Source organism: Bactrocera latifrons, unplaced genomic scaffold (assembly GCF_001853355.1).
Source record: "Bactrocera latifrons isolate USDA-ARS-PBARC rearing strain unplaced genomic scaffold, ASM185335v1 scaffold_191, whole genome shotgun sequence".
Classification (NCBI taxonomy): domain Eukaryota; kingdom Metazoa; phylum Arthropoda; class Insecta; order Diptera; family Tephritidae; genus Bactrocera; species Bactrocera latifrons.
In genome coordinates, this window is record NW_017535419.1 from 87,824 (window position 1) to 109,085 (window position 21,262).

The following is a 21,262-nucleotide window of genomic DNA, read 5'->3' on the forward strand; positions in this document are numbered from 1 at the left end:
CGAAGACATTGACATAATTCAGCGAATTAAAAGACAGCGGCCACGCTGGCCAAGTCATGTCATCCGAAAGGACGAAAATACTCCAGTTTTGAAAGTATTCGACGCAGTACCCGCCGCGGGGTAGATCTCGGCTCCGTTAGAAAGACCAGGTGGAGAAGGACCTGGCTTCGCTTGGAATCACCAATTGACTCGACTATAACCTCGTAACCAGTTTCTAGCCAGTAAAGAAGAAGAAAAAAAGTTTTCCTATTGTCCGAAAAAGTTATGTACATCGAATATCCTGAAAACGACAATGGGTTACAGTGATAAACTATGCCGAACTATTATAGAACGATTCGACAATAAACTGCAGAAAACTCCACCTTATTTGGGGGCAAAAAAGCACTCTTCTACCACGAGAGCAACGTACTATGATCAGAAATAAGTCCGCACTATTCCAAAATTTTCGCATTTTATAAATAAAAAACTTCCTAGGTAATAATCTGCTCCCTCCAAGATGTAAATTTATATTTGTTTGAAGATTAGTTAATCCTAATACAAGCTCCGTTATTTGCTATTGGCTGCCATAGGCGATCACGTAAAACTGCTTGTATTGTTTTAGAGCTTTTCCGCGGTCGCAATTTGAATTGACTATAAATAACGCGACATTCAACACCCTTTCCCCTTTCGGCGACGAATTCGCGTCCTCCGTTTAAATATGGATTATGAATTAAGCGTATTTCCCAAACTTCGCATTTCCGATTTCCGCAAAATAATAGCGCGTTGACCATTCGGGTTGACTTTTCCAGAACGCCAAGGGGTGGTTAATATGATGAAAATGATAAAAAGTAGATTTTTTTGCTGGCGTGTATTTGAACTCTACTGTGTAACAATCATCGATTGCACATGAACTATATTTATATTCCCAGAGCGTTGGTGTGTTTGATATCAGAGCTAACGAGTGAAACACAGAATACATATCCTGCAGCAGGATATGCTCGTTCGTTGCAATGACCGCAATTTGTTGCAACTATAAAATTAGAAATAACCGTTGTAGCTTCTGGCTGACAGCGGAAAATCGACGTGTAAAGATGGCGAACAATTTAAAATTATTGAACGACAAATTTATAACCAATTGGAAACGTGTGCAGGGGATAAAAACGAACGAAGTCAAGTGTAAAGCAAACAAGCTTAGCAGCGGAGCAAAAAGTAAAGAAAAAACTCAAACTCAAYAAAAGTCAAAACAAAAGCAAAAGTCACAAATTGCAGCAGCAATTGTTTGCACACAGTGCTTAAGCACTTCAAATGCACACACATACACATATTTAGTACAACAGTTGTATATAGTTGCAGTAGTTAGTGACATGCGGCAGGCATGTGGCAGTGTGCGATACAAGTCGTGCAGTGTTTAAATAATTGCGGTTTTGTCTAGCCCACAATGGTGTTTTAATGTTGCCACCCTTCCTCGTTGGTCAACTGCAATCGAATCGTCGTCGTTTCAATGTTTTATATGGCTTGGAAGTTCTGCATTGAACTTTGAGTTGTGGCGCGGCGTGTTGAGCTGATGACAATGTACACAGATGTGTGGAATTGAATTTTTTTATGGAATTTTTAACATTGAAGAGCTTAAAGAACATAAAACTTCATTGAGCTTAAAATAGAATAATAACGGAAGCAACAATGAAAGCAATAAGGCTTTGAATAAGTACAAGTCACATTTGTAAAAAAGCAAAGAGCATGACATAATGATTTGACAATTTTAATTATCTTAGGAGCTATTTTATGTTATGTCGYTTTCACAGCATTCACAATTGGATATTATTGTGTGTTGCAATAAATATAATAGGTACCTATATCGYAGTGAAAATCCCTTAATAAGCACATACGATAACTTGGGTGGGCTTAAAGCTCAGCCTAGTGGAAGTCTACTACAGATGAGCTGCTTTACTATACATGACTATTTGAAAATACACCATGTTTTGTTCCAAAATAAGGTTATGAATTAMGTTAAATTGCTGAACTTCTGAATTTAATAACAGTTTGAATGACAGCTACATGCTTTAGTGGTCCAATTTTAATAATTTGTTTGGATAATTTAGCATCGTCTTGAACAATAATTTACGCCGAAATTCGTAAAGATATCTTGTCAAATAAAAATGTCTTCGATTTTTATTGGTCATTTTATATGACAGCTGTATGCAAAAGTGGTCCAAGTAGTCTTGGACAATAATCTATGCCAAATTTTGATATAAGATATCTTGACAAATAAAAACGTTTTCCCGTTTGTAAGGCAGCTAAATACTACAGTGATCCGTTATRGACGATTCTAATAAATGAGCAGTTTGGTGGAGAGAAAAGGACATGTGCAAAATTTCAGATCGATATCTCAACAAGTGAAAGACTATTTCGACGAACTGATAAGGAACATGCACCTGCTTCTTTGTATAATATGGTCGGACGAAAGCATGCTCTACGATTGGAATTAAAGTGAGCTCTGTCCAATACTCAAAAAGGGAGACCTCACAATCTTCACAAAGTACCCTGAGATAAACCTCCTCAACATCGCGTATAAGGTTTTATAGAGCGAATTGTGTAAAAGATTAAAGCCCACTGTTAACAAACTGATTGGACTATCTTAAACTTGCTTTAGGCCTGGAAAATCAACAACTGATTATTCTTCAGCATGCGGCAAATATTGAAAAAGAAACGTGGATCGTCCCAAACCACCTCTTCGTCGATTTTAAAGCTGTTTTTGACAGCACGAAAAGGAGCAGACTTTATATCTGATTTTGGTAGTCCCGCAAAACTAATACAGATGTGTAAACTGAATTTGATCTGTACCAAAAATCTCCATTAGGATCGGCAAAKACCTTTCCGAGCCGTTCGATACCAAACAAGGTTWCAGACAACGCGGCTCAATCAATCTTCTATAATAGTGTACAGCTGCTGGATCCGCTCCGTTAGTTCTACTTTCTAAGACTGGATAAGGAAACGAAGCAAATGGGTCTGGTAGTGAACGAGGAGTTGCCTCCACATCACTGTCGACAGTCATAACTTTCAGGTCGTATATAATATCGTTTATCTTGGAACACGAATTAACAGCAACAACAATGCCAGTCTCGAAATACAACGMAAAATAACTTTTGTCTACAGGTGCTACTTCGGACTGAGCAAGCAATTGAGAAGTAAAGTCCTCTCTCGACGAACAGAGCCAAACTCTACAAGTCGCTCATCATCGCCGTCTTACTATATGGCAAGGACGATGACAACATCTGATGAGTCGACGTTACGAGTTTTCGAGAAAAAGGTTCAGTGAAAGATTTATGGTCCTTTAAACTAAAAGACAGCGCTAYGTTTCGTCATGTCGTCCGAATGGGCGAAAATACTTCAGCTCTGAAAGTATACGACGTACCCGTCGAGTGAAGCAGAGGAAGAGGAAGACCTTTTCTCTGTTGGAAAGACCGTTGGAAAGACCTGGAATTTTCAGTTGGCGCCAAACAGCGAAAAGTAAGGACGACTGGCGCGCTGTTGTATACTCGACTATAACCGTGTAAGCGGTGCCTACGCGAATGAAAAGAAAATCTGCTTTATATCCGTCATTTTCTTCTTGGTGCTACAAGCATCGTGGCAAATATAATTAATATACCCCGTTCATAGTATAAAAATGTATGACAGGATTAGGAACCCTTGGAGTTAGCCTTTTCTAAACCCAGTAGCCTGGTCAATCGTGTATTGTTGTAAAGAATAGTTGTATTTAGCAACACTTTATTTGAGTCGCACTAGCAGTTCCTTTYAGACTTCCCTTTAGACCTATAATTGCGATTTCAACCTAACCTGACCCAATTTAATCAACATCTGCTAATTTTAGCTAAATTAACTAAAGTCWGTTTACAAAATTCTTGTAAAAATAAAATTAAACCATTAGACTAGTTAGATAATGGGTTGATCTATTTCAAAATATACGGTTACTTTATATTTTTTTTATTCTCGATATAAACATGACATAATTTAAGGCAGTTTCATTATATTCAGCAAAAGCAGCTGATTATTTGTAAATAAAGATAAATTAGGTTAAATAAATATATGAAAATGTAAAGAATACTGTAAACTTTTTGCTTTCTTTTATGTTTTTAGGATAAAATCCCGAATATCATTWCATTTCCGATTAGATTTTTTCTCTCTCTCAAATTACACCATGAATAACCAAAACAAATTGCTGATATCCTTTGCAATCTTGCCTGAATGACGGTTATTCTCCTCACCATATCACAATTTGCATTTCTCTTTCAAATAGGATAAGATAAATTGTGCTAACATAATCTTTAAATATTTTTCATGTTGATTATTAAGTAAATCAAGCATAATAAACAGCTCGCAATAACTTAAATGGTCTAACTACACCGTACAAATGTTTTATGTTTTAGATATCAAGACACTCCCCTAGTTTCTTTGCCGCAAACACACTATGTGAGCATGGCGTTTAAGTACATTGGCATATAAATATACTTAGGCACTCACTCAAACTCAATAACTCAGCTGCATTTGCGCCGGTAATTGCCCTCGTAAATTTTATTATTACATCATTAACACACGCCCGATCGTGGACTGGAGGCCGGGGCAGTGTTGACAGCAGCTGTTGAAATTAAATTTTTTAAACACGCCACGGTCCGGCTATTGTCATTGGCATGTGCTTCAGCCGCTTGAGCACTTACAGCCGGACAAGTGAGCGCTCAATGCATCATCGCACCACCCCCCTCGTAAATACCGGCTATAAGATACGGGTTTTTATGTATGAGTACTTCCGTTGTTTTCATTTACCACATCGTCATCTCTGACTTCGTCACTACTTCAAAGTCAGGCAGCGGCACACACACACAAACCCCGATATGCATACGTATATGTATATAGGCGAGTTTGTTTTGACTTTAGAGCAAGTGTGCGAGCAGAAAAAACACTTGAGAAAAACAAAAACTCGTAATTACGCCTTGGCAATGGTCCAAATGCATTGCGAGCATATAAAAATAAAAAAAAATAAATCCAATAAAATTGCCATTAAAAGCTTTCTGCGAATTTTTTGTACATTTTTTTGATTTCCTTTCAGGATTGGTTGCAATACAGGTTTGCGAATTGCAGTTACGCACAGATCTTATTGATGGAGTTGAGTATTTTTTTATGACTCGATGGAATTTCAGTAAAATGTTTATGCTAATAATTACATAGTTAAGACTGAAAGGTGTATGTTTGCATGTTAGTGAACGATCTCCACTTAAGAAAGAAGCAAATGAGTGATATCGAGGCAAGAGATTGTGGATGAGAAAAGAGGATGTCGACCGATGTTGTCCACAAAACAGTGAAAAACATGAGTACATCAATGTTTCTCGATTATATGCAACTCTCTCCACTGCAGAATCTAAAATATGCTCCCTATTAACGAACTTAATATTATGATCGATGCAATACAAATTAGTACAACAACTTGTAGCAACAACATAGCCGCAAAAAAATKTATGTCATTAACTGTCGCTTGAAGAAAATACAAATGTTGTTGGCAAGTAACAAATCAATACACCGGCCTGTCAAAAACTACGAAGCATTGGTATGAGCGTCTGGATGCAGCTTTTGTCGGAAAACTACATTCTAATAACACCCCCATAGTTGACACATTGTTTGTGTACTACTCTTTTTTAATGTTTATTTATCCCTTTATAAACACTGTTGAAAAAGCATTATATGAATGGTACTAATCCCTTTTTTAATCAAAATATATATTACAACTCTCACTCCTTAAAATTTAACGCCTGATATCAAAGAACTGACGCCGTTCGACCTTAACAAGCGACACCGCTTCGTTCTATTGGCTCTCTCTCCAATAAGATCCGACGTTTTCGAGCCAAATTTTAATCAGTGATGAGTCCCATTTCTGGCTCAATGGGTATGTAAACAAGCGAAATTGCAGCATTTGAGGAGCTGCCACTTCGTCCAGAAAAAMCACCGGTTTTATTTGCTGGACCGGTGGAATCGTCGTCCATATTTTTCAAAAATTATKTGGGCTGTCAWTGGCGACCGTGATCGCGCCATGATACCAGATAATCAGATAATTTCACGTTTTGGGCCGGTGTGATATCACACCTTTAGACTTTTTCCAGTTGGGATATATAATGTCTAAAGTCTATGCGGACAATTCTGATTCGGTTCAGGCCTTTGAGCACAACATCACGCTTGTCATTCGCCAGTTACCAGTCAAATGCTGCAAAGAATAATGGGTAATTGGACTCAACGAATGGATTATCTGAGAGTAGCCRTGACCAACATTTGAAAGAGATAATTTTAAAAAATAAAAAACTCTCTTTCGAATGATAATAAACATTCTCTATTTAATTTGAAGTACCGGTTCTTTTTTTTTAAGTAAAGAGGGGGGTCACTTTTACTTAACCTTTTAAATGCATCATAGCTATAACAGTAACAATATTGGATAATATTACACATATTAATTTTGGTGATTTTATCCGGAAGGCGCTGTTTTAGGATCGACGATTAACCTAACCTAACCTATCATATACAAATATGTTGCTAGTATAAGTCAAATAGGGTGAATACTACAATTATTTGGAATAATTGGGAACTAGCCTCATCAAGCTGAAWATTTATATTTTTAATTATTAAGGTGACATACTAAGCTATTTGGTTCCACTCTGTTTTTAGGCTAATTCTTTTGAAATTTGAAAAAAAAAAAAAATGTATCATGGAATTCCACGAAAAATTTCGTGAACAAAGGCGAAAAATTATACATAATATACTGCTATATAATACATCACAGGGAAGCTCCAAAGAAGCATTTTTATTTTTTTTTTTTTGTTTTTTACTTAAACATGCCCGCCAGTTTGTATAATAATAAAACTATTGATTTAAGAAGCATAATTCTGAACTGTCTGGGGTCTCAGTATTTGGTTTTCAATAAAATAAATGGGAATAGTTCGTCTCCTATGTGTAAACAAGCTCGGCAGGTGGTATTAGCTGGCGCCCACTTTGGCGTTTCTATGCTTGTGCGCATGTATGTATGGTGCTTTATGTACAGTTAATGTTAATTTGTACTTTGCATTAAGCAAATTAATTTTTTATTTTTCTTATGACGTACATATGTATGTATGTGATGTTTTACATATATTTTGAGTCAATTACTTTGTGGGCTTCAGTGATTATCCTCCATTTAAATACTCATAAGCCTAATTAAGAAATTAATTTGTGACAAACTTTGATCATTAAGCAGAAAGCCGTGGAAATTATAAAATGTTAAACAATTTAATTAAAGTAWTTTTTTCATTTCGTGTTTTTTTTGGTTTATATTCTTGAAATCAGTTTGTTGTGCGTTTTCGCCCACCTCGTTAACGCCCACGGAACATTTGTCTCATACATATGTCTGTTGTTTTGAATAGTACGCGCCTGCATAGCGTAGTATAACCATCGAAATATAAGCACTAATGTACATGTGTGTATGTTCTTTGATTGGGTTGTGCAAGTAATGCTTGTTTGTAGAGGATAGATGATGATAATTATGTTAATGACATAAAATAATATACTAATGCATATTTAAATACATTTAAGGCATACAAATAGACGAATTTGTGAATACATGTATATACATGTAACACCCATTAATGTCAACAACAGCTTGAGCATTGCGTTTCAATGGAAATACCACTGGGAATGGCTTTAATCATTAAGGCTATACCGTAATTACTGCGAAGAGTTAAAAAATAGATAGTAAATCCGTTTATAAAGATTTTGGGTAAGCATTTCATTGTGTCGTCCCCGAAAATTTTTAATTCGATAGGAGTTAAATTAGCAGTTTAACTAAATTTAATTAGCAGTTTAACCAAATTGAATCTATGTAATCCCTAAAGTGTGCCGAAGACACTACTATTTTTAAATTTCTTACAGAAATATAGATATGTTACAGAAAATTAAATTTATAACCTATCTAGAAAAAGTTCGATACAAAAAGCTCGTTTCATGTTAAGGTTTGAATAGCAGCAGTAATGAGGAGTTTAAAGAACATATCTGAGCGAATCGTTTTTGGATCGCTCTTTTAATCTAACCTAAACCTGCATGTAAAAGCCATAACAAAGTTATCAAGTAGAATTCAACATAAGAGAAATTGTGGATGCCTCGTGACATAAAAAGGAACAATACATTTATGGAGTACAATTAAGTAAATAAAGATTTTTTCTATAAGCGCTTGAAAGTACCTATAAGAGCTGACCTCGGCACGATATCAAAATCGTGCTTGGTCACTTTAGCGGCAGGTTTGGCACAACGGTCGGTAAATTCAGCCTCTGTGATTAAACCTCCCCAGCCTGCGGAATGGCAGTGAAAGCATAACACCAGAAGATGGTGAGCCCGATTCCCCAATCGATCAAAACGATGGAGCACACTCTTCATTGCATAACCATAAAGAAGTTCGAATAGCAATTACCCGGTTTCAGACAAGACGACTCTCTATCGAGTGACTTCTTCAATGTATTGGAAATAATTCGCGCTGCAGAGATAAATAGAGAAGGTACAATCTATAAGAGTGTTCAGCTGCTGGCGTAGCTGATGATAGTGATATCATTTTTGGACTGGGTAGGCAATTGAGGAGTAAAGTTCTTCCTCGACGTATAATGGCCAAATTCCAAATTCAAAGTAACTTATCATAGTTCCACTATGTATATGGTGAAGAGACATAGACGATGACAATATCTGATAAGTCCACGTTACGAGTTTTCGAGAGAAGGTTCTGCGAAAGATGTATAATCCTTTTCGCGTTGGCAACGGTGAATACCGCAGTCGATGGAAGGATGAGCTATATCAGATATACGATAACACTGACAGTTCAGCGAATTCAGAGACATCGGCTACGCTGGCTAGGTTATATCCTCCGAATGCAAGAAGACACTCCAGTTCTGAAAGTATTCGACGCAGTATCCGCCGAGGGAAGTAGAGAAAGAGGAAAACCTTCACTCCGTTGGAAAGACCAGATGGACAAAGACCTGGTTACACTTAGAATTTCCAATCGGGGTCAAGCAGCGAAAAGGAAGAACGACTGACGCGCTGTTGTAAACTGGGCTAGAAATGCGTAAGCGGCTTCGCCTGTAAAGAAGAAGACGAAGTGTCTTATTTGCCGACAAAAAGAACAACAGACAAAGGCAACATCGGTCTCGGAATTAAAATATAGAACATTGATGGCACACCAAAGAAGTATTCTCTTCATGCCTCTGTTCTTCACGTTACACAATAAAAATATGAGAAACGAAATCTTAACTAAAGAGGTGGTCTGATTTTTCATTAATTAAATAGCGAAATAGGCCTATCTAAACACACAAGGAAAGCCTGTTTGTAAAATTTTCCCCTAATAATTATTTTGCTTCTTTCAAATTGCTGACACGCTGAATTTCGCACAATCGTCATTTCTCACTTTTCACTTMTTTACAAACTCACACACACTTAGAGGCAACCGTGTAGTTCTCGCCTCCAATTAAATCTATTTGGTATAATTTTATTGACAATTAACCCCAACACAATTCCGCACAATTATTTTACTCCATCAGCATTTTGCAATTAATTGTGCCAACAATATTCTAGACAAAAACAAAAATTAAGTGCGCGAAAAGCCTGCAGCAAACCAGCGAATTGGCCATGACCAACTGGGTGCCGATGGTGACTACTGTGACGGCAGCAAAGAGATTTTGTTTTGGCTAACGAAATTGCGAAAACAGAAATTTCTGGCCAGCTGGTCCTTCCAGCAGTGGACCTGTTATAATAATGGCAATACACTTGTCTCTGTACATATATCTGTATGTTTGTGTGTGCCGCACGGCATTCGTCAAAAGCATGTKGGCAGTTCATAATCGTAAAATTCTAGCAGCTTCTCCAGGCCCTCAATGGAGATTAAACTGACAGAATGAAACCATGAGATACTTTTAACGCGCACTTGTTTAGATTCGCCAATGTGTATTTGTGCTTTTACTTTGCTGTTTTTGTTGATATGGCGGTTTAAGAAAATATTTGCGATTTTTAACATTTCCACTAAAACTCATAAAAAACAGAATACATAAATTAACGACTAGCATTCTCTTTGATATATATATTTTTTAGGTCAATTGTGTGTGTAAATAAAACATAAATGCGCTACCCATTGCAATTAACCACCTTTTCTCCAACTTTCCATACTGTCAGTGCGTCAGCGCTTGACCCGGCCTCCCCGCATTCTGGCGTGCCTTATTATCAATAGCAAAATTTAATGTCTTTTTAACATTGAAAGTGGCACATTTCTTCAGTGAGTCACATAATTGCTGTAAGTGCGAAATATTTATACCAAGGTTTGTGTGTATGCGTGTGTGTGTATTGATTATGTGTATATTCTTTTTAAAAAGGCGTAACACGTATCAATCGGGCAATTTGAGGCCTCACGCGCTACTCCCATAAAATACAATGAATTGGAACAACAAACAAAGGCATGCAAAAATACATACATACATACATATGTAGGCCGAAGTACCAGTAGTGTATTTACATACATATTTATTGACATATGTACGCTCACCAAGTTTAAACTAAACCAAATTTTAATTACGTCTTACTAAAAATTTTGCAAAACCCCATTGATATCCATAAAGAGCACACCGAACCAAATTAGCCAACCACATACACCCATACATACATACACATATATGGAGATAACAAAACAGACAAAGGAAGCCTCTTATGTATCAAGGACTTGTTTCGCAGACATAAATCTTTGTCAATGTTAGAACACAATAGTTTAAGGATTGAATGAACAAAGGCATACAAAACTTTTTTCAATTACAGGACAACTTTATACTCTYATATACATACATATACATACATATATAAACATATATACTGATATATATATTATACTAAGTGGCTAACCATGTTTGTTCACTCTTAATCGGATGCTCCCCAATTAAATAATGGCTACATTTAATATACAAAATGACCGGTTCTATGATTCAGCCGCCGCTGCTAATGTCATCTCCTCCGTCGCACGGTGTATTGCCCTCGTATAAAATGCGGTCTTAAATATAAAACGAGAAAATCTGAAGTTTTTGGATATCCCAACTTCAAAGATGAAAATATGAAAATTGAATTTGAAATGTGGACGCGATTATTTCAATCTCACAACTATTTCGCTTGTGACCGGGGTTGCCTTTGCTTAACTTCAAAACTAATGAAACGATTTTTTCTATTGAAGTCTATTAAAAACTCAATAAGTCTTAGTGTAGAGGAGTTTTTTTTTAGAATTTCGTTTTATGGTTTAAAATGTTTATGATATTTAGTGTTGAGCAGRATTTTGAACACATGGCCACTGCGGCTGGGTCGTATGAAACGCATTCTCTCTATCCAATTTTGGACAAATACAATTTTAAATCCAATTCTACTATTATTGCACTTAATATTGTTTTCCAACCAGTCAGACAAAGCTGGTTTATCAGCATATACCGTTGAAATTACATTCCTCATRAGAAGTAGTTTAAGTCTGACGCTGAATGAAACAATTCAAAGTGTTGGGAGAACATCAAATTTTTTTTAGAAAACTAATTACCAAAAATTACTCTCTGGTTGTTACCAAAACTACTTTGTAACTTTCAAATTAACATTTTTAACGGTACTCGCGACACTGTACGCCGCCGAAGTAGCCGACATTGTCTGCTAAGTAAACATAAAAAGGCTGCTGACCCGCTCGATTTTCGTTTCCTCTCGCCAACTACTCGGACAAATAAAAGTGAAATGGAAGCACTAAAAGACAAGCAAAATACTCGAGCAACTCAAATTTATTACATAGTTGTAGAGACTTTTATGACACTTGTTTGCACAACGCATCATTGCCGGAATGAAAATCTCCAAAATACTCACCCATCTGTAAGCTTCAGCTTAGGACATTCGAGTATGTGCCTGCGAACGCTTTCAAATGAAGACATCATCGGCCAATTGACTTTTGGCTAGTCACAACAGTTTTTATGCTTTAACTCGATTATACGTACTCGTAATTGCCAGTGGAGACGAAGTAAACAAAAAACCTTTCGAACATAAATATATACAAAATATGCATAACAAAATTTTTCTCTTCGAAGCCATAATACTACACGAGTGCTTTGCATAATTAAGTAGCAGCTCCCTCATTTCAAACGCCGCTACAGTTACCGTTTTAGTGCGGTATCATGTGTGTAACAAATATTGAAATAAGCAGGCACTTGAGTCAGAAGATGGCCGTTGAAAAGTTTCAAGTGTGTGAGGTTTTTTATTAGTTTTAGTTTTTGGTAACTGTTATAATGAGAAAATCTCTAAACTCTGCGGAATACAAAATTTTACTACGATCAGTGGGTCTGGTTCTAAAATTCCTTGCACTAATTACTCTTAGCTCATTTTATTGATTGTTTCGAGAAACTTTGTATTTTTTTTAAATCTATGATCCAACTATTAAACAAAAAGAAATATGAAAGGGCTAAGTTCGGCTGAAACCGAACATTTTACACTCTTGCAACTTTGTAGAATCATAAGGAAATACCTTGAGGTGCAAAACGTCAACCAGAAGATCGAACTGACATATACCTATGACAAAAGGTTTGCTATAAAACGAAAATCGAATTATTAATAAAATATTATCTGAGGATCATTAAGGAACTTCACATACTATCACCAATTATATGGAGTAAAGTCACCCGGATGCTATATGTTTGTTATATGGGGGCTGGATCAAGTTTTCGCCAAATTTGATCCATTCTAGGTACAAAGAAGCACAGCTATCAGTAAAACACGCTTTCTCATTTTCATTGAGATAACTCACATGTTGACCGATACATGCGGTATAAAGTCACCTGGAAGTTCTAAAATCTTTATATTAGGTACATGGCAGCTTCTTCCCGTATTGACCCGATTCATTATAAGGAAAATATTATCCCTGAATTTCAATTATATTTCTCACATATTGATCGATATTTGGTGTAAAAAGTTAACTATACGTAGTGGAGTCCAAATGTTCGGTACAAAAAGGCTGGAATTATGTTCGATTTGGACAGTTTTTGATCAAAGGTGGATTTTAAAGGATTTAATCGTTCAAAGCTTTATCTCATTATATTAACTGCGTCTTTATTTATATACTAGATAGTGGAGGAATCAAAAGTAATTAAAAATTGTGTTATATGGTGGCATAAAGGCCTCTCATACCATCTTGGGAGTAAATTTTAATTTCTCTGGAGTATTTTTTTATCATGCCGTTATATGGGGAGTAAGCGGGATAATAATTTGATTTCATCCATTTTCACAATTTCGGTAAGAGTTCTTACAATATTTGTGATCTGTGAATTTGGTTATTGTAACTTTAGTGATTAGGATATATGTACATATGTACGTTTATTAAAATAGTTTGGTTCACAGGAGCTCCTTGCTTCTGGGATCGAAACGAAATGAATGTGAGTCTTGAAATTCAACTTGAATCAATTGTACCGGAGCAGAAAATCGTGATGTAAGCTATGTCTATGAAGAATGTTAATACTTTAAAAATCTTTCATCAAGTAGGATTGGAGAAAAACTTTCAATTGGTTTTTCGGATTAAGGTGATTAAAAAAAAAAAAACAATTGACTGGCGATTTTGGATACGTCGAATTTCACGACGTTTATATAACCATTCAATAATAAGAACAATATTTAAATAAGTCTATTATGGCGCCTTTATCTTAATTAATGTCAAGCAAAATTTTCAATTAGTCTCATGGACAACAAACAAGCGTAGCAAATTAGTAGTTTTATTTACACAAATTATACAAACATAATAGTGAGCTGTCACTTAACAGTATACCCAGCTCATAATTAAGCATCCTTAATGCCGCAAGACTGTTTAAAGTCACGCCTCATTTAGCCAGCCCAAGTGCGGGTTAAATACATGGAGAGGTATTAAGTGAGACAGAAAGATAATGAGAACCATAAGTGTCTATTGGTTGATTCATTCTCACCAAAAATGTACGCACATATGCAAATAATCACTCATACCAACATACAAATTTAGAATTGCAGTAAAGATAGTCAAAACAAAAGCTTGTTTACAAAATATGACTGTTAATAAATCGGATATACCGCAGTCAAAAAGACAAACAAAGAGATAGGCGCTCCCACATTTGACCTATTTCGGCAGTCGACATTTATTATCATGCTCTTTATTTATATCGTCTTTCCATACATAAATACATACGTACAGACAAATGCGGAACGTAAGTTAGTCCACATTTTATGATATTTTTTTACTAAACAAATATGGATTACGCGCAACTAGAATTTTTAAGCTAATCATTTTTGACGCGCGTACTCATTTAGTACAACTTGTAAATGTATAGGTACACGCGTATGTCTGCGCATAAAACGCGTAGGCGTGAGATACAACATACATTTGTGGTATGGTACTTTTATTTCCTTCATCCTTTTGGATTATTCGAACATTCCATTGACATCACTAAAGCCCATAAAATAGCGCCTGTCATATTGTTGAATCACTTTGTGCAAAATATATAGCCATTCATAGAAGTACATTCTCATCTATGTACATTAGGTTGCGCCAAATAAATATTTGAAATAATTTTTTTTCTGACGCTTACCTTCTCAACGCCTCTCCTACCCTCTCTAATTAAATTAATTGAATTATAACATTTTTAATATGTTTTTCAACGCTACTCCTCAAATAGTTTTATTTCATGTAATAAAAATCGTCAATGAACATGGTCCCAATTGCCCAACACTAATGAGTCGCAATTTTTATTTTAGCTTCGCATTTAAATAACATGGAAAAATATATTTTTTATTGAATTACCTACAATTAACCCAATTTTTAACAAATAAAATAACATTTTATATTCAAAAATTTAGTATTTTCTTTAGTCAAAGTAATTATCTACGTACATTAATATTTACAAGAAATATAGCTAAACCTATTTTAAAACTATGAAACTTTGAATTTTGGGTGGAAAGAGTTGCAAACACTTTAAACTTTGTCTTGAAGCACCCTTATGTATACAAACACCTATGCATATACATATGTATGTACATATATTGCTTTCTAGCAGTATTGCTTTACTGGGGATGTTTTAGCGTTTTATGACTTCCTCGATAAAAATGTTGTCTAAATAATTTATGTGAATAAAAAATTTGCTTGCCATATACGAAATATAAATATGTAAACAAATCGTTTTTGTGTATAATTAACAGGTAAAGCGTTGGCGAAAGGTATTYAGCACATTTGATAGTAATTAAATAATGAAAATTATGCTATTACGCATGGAATAAAGAAAATATTGATAATATAATTACCAAAGAGTTAAAAAATGCCTATAAACTGAAATTTCAATTCTTAATACATATTTTTTATTATAAAATATAATATTTTTTCGTGTTTTAAGGAATTGTGTTTTTTTAAATGTATCTTAATTAAATCCCTAGTAATCGATTAACAATACATTATGTTAAGAGTGTGCAACAATTTATTGGCGAACTCTAATAAAGAAATGGGGAAAATTTTGAGTAAAAACCAATTTCAATAATGCATATCAATCTGTTGAGTTGTATTGTCGAAAAATTAGAAATGTAATTATCAAAAAATAAAAACAATATATAAAATACTCACAAATATTTTTCTAAAGCCAACTTCAAAAATAACGTATCGATATCAAAGAGCATTTAAATATACCTAGGAATAATTTACATAAGAGAGTTCAGGAAGTCTCAACTCTTCGAAAATATTTTAAAAACAAAACTTCACTTTTCAAAATGATAACTCATTCAACAGAGTGGAATGAAAAAGAACATATTGCTTTGAAGCAGTCTTAACCATATTCAAAGCACTATAAATATCACCTGATTCAATATAAATTCATTTCATCGTCTTCAAAATATGCTTCTTTTGAGCCAATGCAAGCATGACAGCGCTCAATCCAATTTTCAATTTACTTTTAATAACCTTGGATGGAATTCAGAACATTCAGCGAATTTTGATTATTCTGATTTCGACACAACTTTGAAGCGCCATTCGTTAAATTGTGTTAAAAATGACTGCAGGGTCTTCAGCTTCCTTGTTAAACATCTCTTTGGTGATCTCTACTCGATGCCGTTTTTATAGCATTCGAGTTTATCATTGACACACTTCGTACCTAAAGCTTTAACCAAAATGTGTTGAGTCGATACATAAGGGATGTTGAGAACCCCTTCCTTCAAACACTGTTTCATCAACTTTTTCGATATAACTTTTTCTTATATTCAATAACACAGGTGGACTCGCAATAAGCAAGATTTCGATGATTTCACAATCTTCCCTGAATGCCTTGTGCCACTCTAATACTTCTTTTGTAATAAAGAAGACTCCCCAAAACACTTCTGCGTGATTCCAATGAAATATCAATCAAACTCGTTGTTAAATTTTTCTATGCCATTTTCACGCCATGAAAAAAAAACTTAAGCTAAACATAAAAATAATTGATAAATGGAGATCAACATAAAAGGTTGTACCAATATATGAATAAAAATTTTGTTTCGATTCGGTTTCCACTTGCAGTTTAAATGGACTATACTTTAATAATTGTAGGGTAATCCTCAAGTTCTAAAGAAGCTCTTGGCCTCATTAACGAATGCTTTGTTTAGTTATGTACATTCGATTGGTACCYAAGAAGAAAAAACAAAGAATTTCCAGCCCTTTTCTTTGTCGAAGTTATTCGAACTCATCGTTTTTTTCTGATACTTAGCCTTTCGGGGAGAGTTCTGGTATAAAATTTGTCGTTTTGTAATAATGAACGCTTCGATGATCTACAAAGCTTTTTTTATTTTCAAGAATTTTGGCTCCCCAAAAAGCGTAACGTGATCTTCTGAGATTAAGCCAAACTTCACCTAACCTAAAAATTTGAACTACGTCAACTACGAGATGACTAATTAAATGTTTTTAAAATATAAATAAACCACAAACAAATATCTGAAAAGTAGTTTTGATACTATTAGTCCTCCAAGGATGAACTCTTAATTGTAACGGGAAACTCCTTCGCCGTTAGTTTCATATTTTTTTCTTATTATTAAATAGAAAAATTGTAATTCGCATCCAGCTACTTGAAAAAATATTTCATCTAATAGGAAATTCAATGCTCTGCAAAATGATATCCACTGATTTTTTTGTGAACTGAGATATTAATGGTTTAAGTTTGAGTCTATTAAGGAAAATTTGCGTTTTGCTTTTTTCTTTTGAATTTTATAATTAATGAAAAAACATCATTTTAAATTGCAGCGCTTATAGTCTTGTAGAAAATTTCTACGTGTAATTTTCATTTCTATGTAAAAATGTACTATATCATTTTCGATTCCATTAAATTTAAAAGAATTTTTTTTATGAAAAAATTACACCTGGAGAGGTTTAAAAAATTAAATTATTTTCAAAAATCTTATTTTTTTGGCCGGGTGAGATTTTCAAGTCAATAGGTCCAACCGTTTCAGAGAGATTTTCTTCAGTGAAAACAGCGTTAGATAAAATTTAGTTCAACTTTTTGGGAGCCAATTACACAAAGTTAAAAAATTTGATTTCTAAATTTTATAGAATATTCTCAATATCCATATGTATGCAAAAAATATATGAATGCAAAAATTTGAAGTTCTTCAAACTCACAAGGGGATATAACTCCTTAATAGGCATATTTTATCACTTCTATTAACCTTCAAGCCGTCGCGCTACGTCGATTCGACCACATTCAGTATATTGTCGCTGATAATATTAGTAATTCTCATCACATTCATATCATGCCCTWAGTAGCTTGTTTTGCTTTCACTGCCAACCAAATAAACGGTTTATACTTACTCCCCGCGCCCCCTTATTAGATGGAGCACAAATGTTTCATTCACGGCGCAAGGAATACTATCTTGGTGAAGACACCGATTTTGAAGAGATAATATGATACGTTATTATTTGATCTCTTGAAGCCAACTCATTTTAAAATTTTAATTTTTGTTATTGATACAAGATATTCACTAGTTTCTAGAGCCTATGTTGAATTTCTGTTACTACACCTGGAATTTTAATCCCAAAAGAAGCTAAGTCCCTTTTTTACTTTTCATAACTTAGCTTTTATATAAAGTTAAGTTTTTTTCAACAAATTATTGACCTATAAAATGAAAAATTTTTTTAATTGCACACAAATAATCCATTCAGAGTGCAAAAAAAGATACTCATCCAATATAATAAATAATGTTTAGCTGAACAATCAATAGTAATAATTTATGTAAATTAAACCAAAAAATCTTGTCATCCGACGCACACACAAACAAGGTCGAATTTCCGACTGCTTATCTGAACTGGTGTTGCAGCATGTAATACTGTACATATGTATGTACATTTATCGCTGAGAAAAATCTAAGTTTTATATGTTGCATTCCATGTAGCTCGTCATAGTTATTGAATATTTTTGCAATAATATCAAGTTCATATTTTATTAAATTGACGTCATTTGCTCACTCACTCAATCATTAACACCATTGGTTTTGCGGTTATGATGATTTAAGGCCTAATGATTGCCGCCACCAACTTTTGGCAGCTAAAAATTACACATCATTTTTCATCTAAGCAAATTACGTGCAACAAAAGTATCAACTAGACACAAAAACTCATGGAAGACATAAATATATGTATATTTTATGGAGGCAATGAATGCAGCTGTATGTTTGTGTAGCAACCACACAAGTGGCTTGCACTTGCGCAGCCTCGAGGCTTTCCGAAAGGCTATCGYACAATAGACACTCAACTGCCTGTCAGCGAACATAATTTCAAGTGCCATCAGCTGGTATAATCATTAACATGCAACGTGTCACGCCGCCAAACACTTATTCTTCACAATATTTTGCACCAACTTGCAGCGCTGCGCCGTGTTCACCAACAACTGCCACTGGGCGAGCATATAACATAATTCATGTCGCCTTCGTGGTAAGCGGAGCATAGTCGTCACAAAAATGCGACTTAATTTTCACTTAACAATTATTTTGTTGTTATCTCATAACCGCCAAACAAAATGCCAACAATTTACAGAAAATCAACCAGTTGCTACGGRACATACACATACATACATATGGTCAATTCTAACTTATTTTATTTACTTGACTTTTTGAATTCACTTAACTAACCGCTTGCTAATTTGTGTATATTTCTCCATGTTTGAATGCGCGTTGATTATTTTAAATTTGGCGTATCAGTCAAAATGTGGTTTTCCCGCGTAACTCGCTTTCCACTACCGGCAACTCGACAAACGCACACAACTAAATGCGCTTACTCGCACACATACATAAGTGTGTGTGTATTTGTTTCGTATTTCAATGTTTCCGTTTCGCCGAATTTCGTTAACAACTCGGAATTTTTGCACTTTACCGTTAATGGCAACCGTATTGCTTCGATTTTCCCAATAGACTGACAAGCTTTTGCCACCAAAACATGTCRGTGGCCACCGGCAGCCGCCGCAAACAAATGCGAATTCGCTAGCAGCGGCAACAACAACCGCTAGCAGCTGACAACTTGAAGTCAATGTTGGTAGGCAAGTAAGCAAGAATTTGTTTTGGCCGGCATACAGTGGCGCAGGAATATTTATTACATTTATTATTTCTTATTATATTTTTTTACCTATTTATTATTTTTTGTATTAGTGTTGTTCACAATTGATTATAAAAAAAAAATATTTTTAAGGATTTTTAGTTTTATGAAATTATTTTAAATCCAAATAATTTATTATACATACTTATATAATATAACTTTTAACAATTAAATTAACAATTTATTAAAATATTTTATTTTATAAATAATTTTTTAATTTTAATGGCTGAATTCTCCACAAGTCACCGAATTTGGTAACCCGAACCAGTAAAGCTTTTATAGCTTAGAATTATAGCAGAAGAAAATTTAAGCTTTTAAGTTTGCCAAACAAACTTTTAAAGCTTTTAAAATGTCGTTATTCCGCTTTCAGAGCGTGCAAATACGTACATACATATATATATATATATATATATGTGGATGTCGTCACCATTGATAAAAAGCCTAGTTTCTACTTTACATACATAAATATTAATATCTACTGAATAATTTTAGCAATGAAATTTGTGCTTGCGATTATTCCGCGGCAAAAAGGCTAAAAGCACAATAAAACGCCAATTTATTAAGCTTTCGGTATSTGTGTGCTCCTATACATATATACTTGTATGTCAACATATTTCTTTACCTTTTCTATGATAATAATAAAATTATTGTCATTAACACACTTCTGGGAAGCACGTATCATCTTTGAATTTGAAAAAAAGTGAGTAATTATTAGAATCTATAGGTTCGTCATCTTAGATGATTCGATAGCACTATATTAAGTATAGTTCTTGCTAGAGATAAGAATTAATTGCATTCTTTGAATATGTACATATATGGAAAACTAGTGATTATTGTTTATATTTTTAGGAATTCAATATGGTTGTTTTCCAAATGAGTTTAAGAAAATATTTTATCGGCTCACAGGCATATGTAAGTACATTGAACACAAATCGTGTTATTAGTCAGCGCTGTAACATCTGAATCTATGAACCTAAAATACTACATCTCAAACTTCATTCATTGAAAAGAACTTTCATTGAAGATTCCTCGAAACTTCATATACATAATTACAAACTTAAAAATTATATATCAAAATTTTACTACATGGGGAGAGAGAACCACATACACAAAAATCAATGTTTCATGGTATTTCATTCAATTGTTCTTATAGTTATAAGACTCAAAGGAACGCAACGATTTTTTACAGCTGAAAAGCTGTCGCACTTTTTGACTTCGATCAAAAAGTAAAATGCTCGCAAGACAATGTGGCACCAGAATACAAACAGGGCCGTGCGCAAAGGGTGCAAAATTTCAACAGAAAACCCCTCTGAAATTTGTTTGTGTGTGTACATCGCGTCCACCAACTATCTCCAACAATCAGTATTATGAATGAAATACGTGTTTATGTAAAGTTATTGATTGAGTGTTAGACTAAATTCTAATGTCCAGTATACTTATGTATATACTTACATATATACGTGAAAATTTTGGATGTTTAGTTTTTAATTATCTTTTAGTATTCCCCTTTTTCATTTCKTTATTTAATGTTAGAATAGGAAGAAGTTTCGCCGATTTTGTCAAAATGTTTTATTAAATGTATTATTTTATACTTTCGCAACATGTTCCAAAAGGGTATTGCACATTGTGACA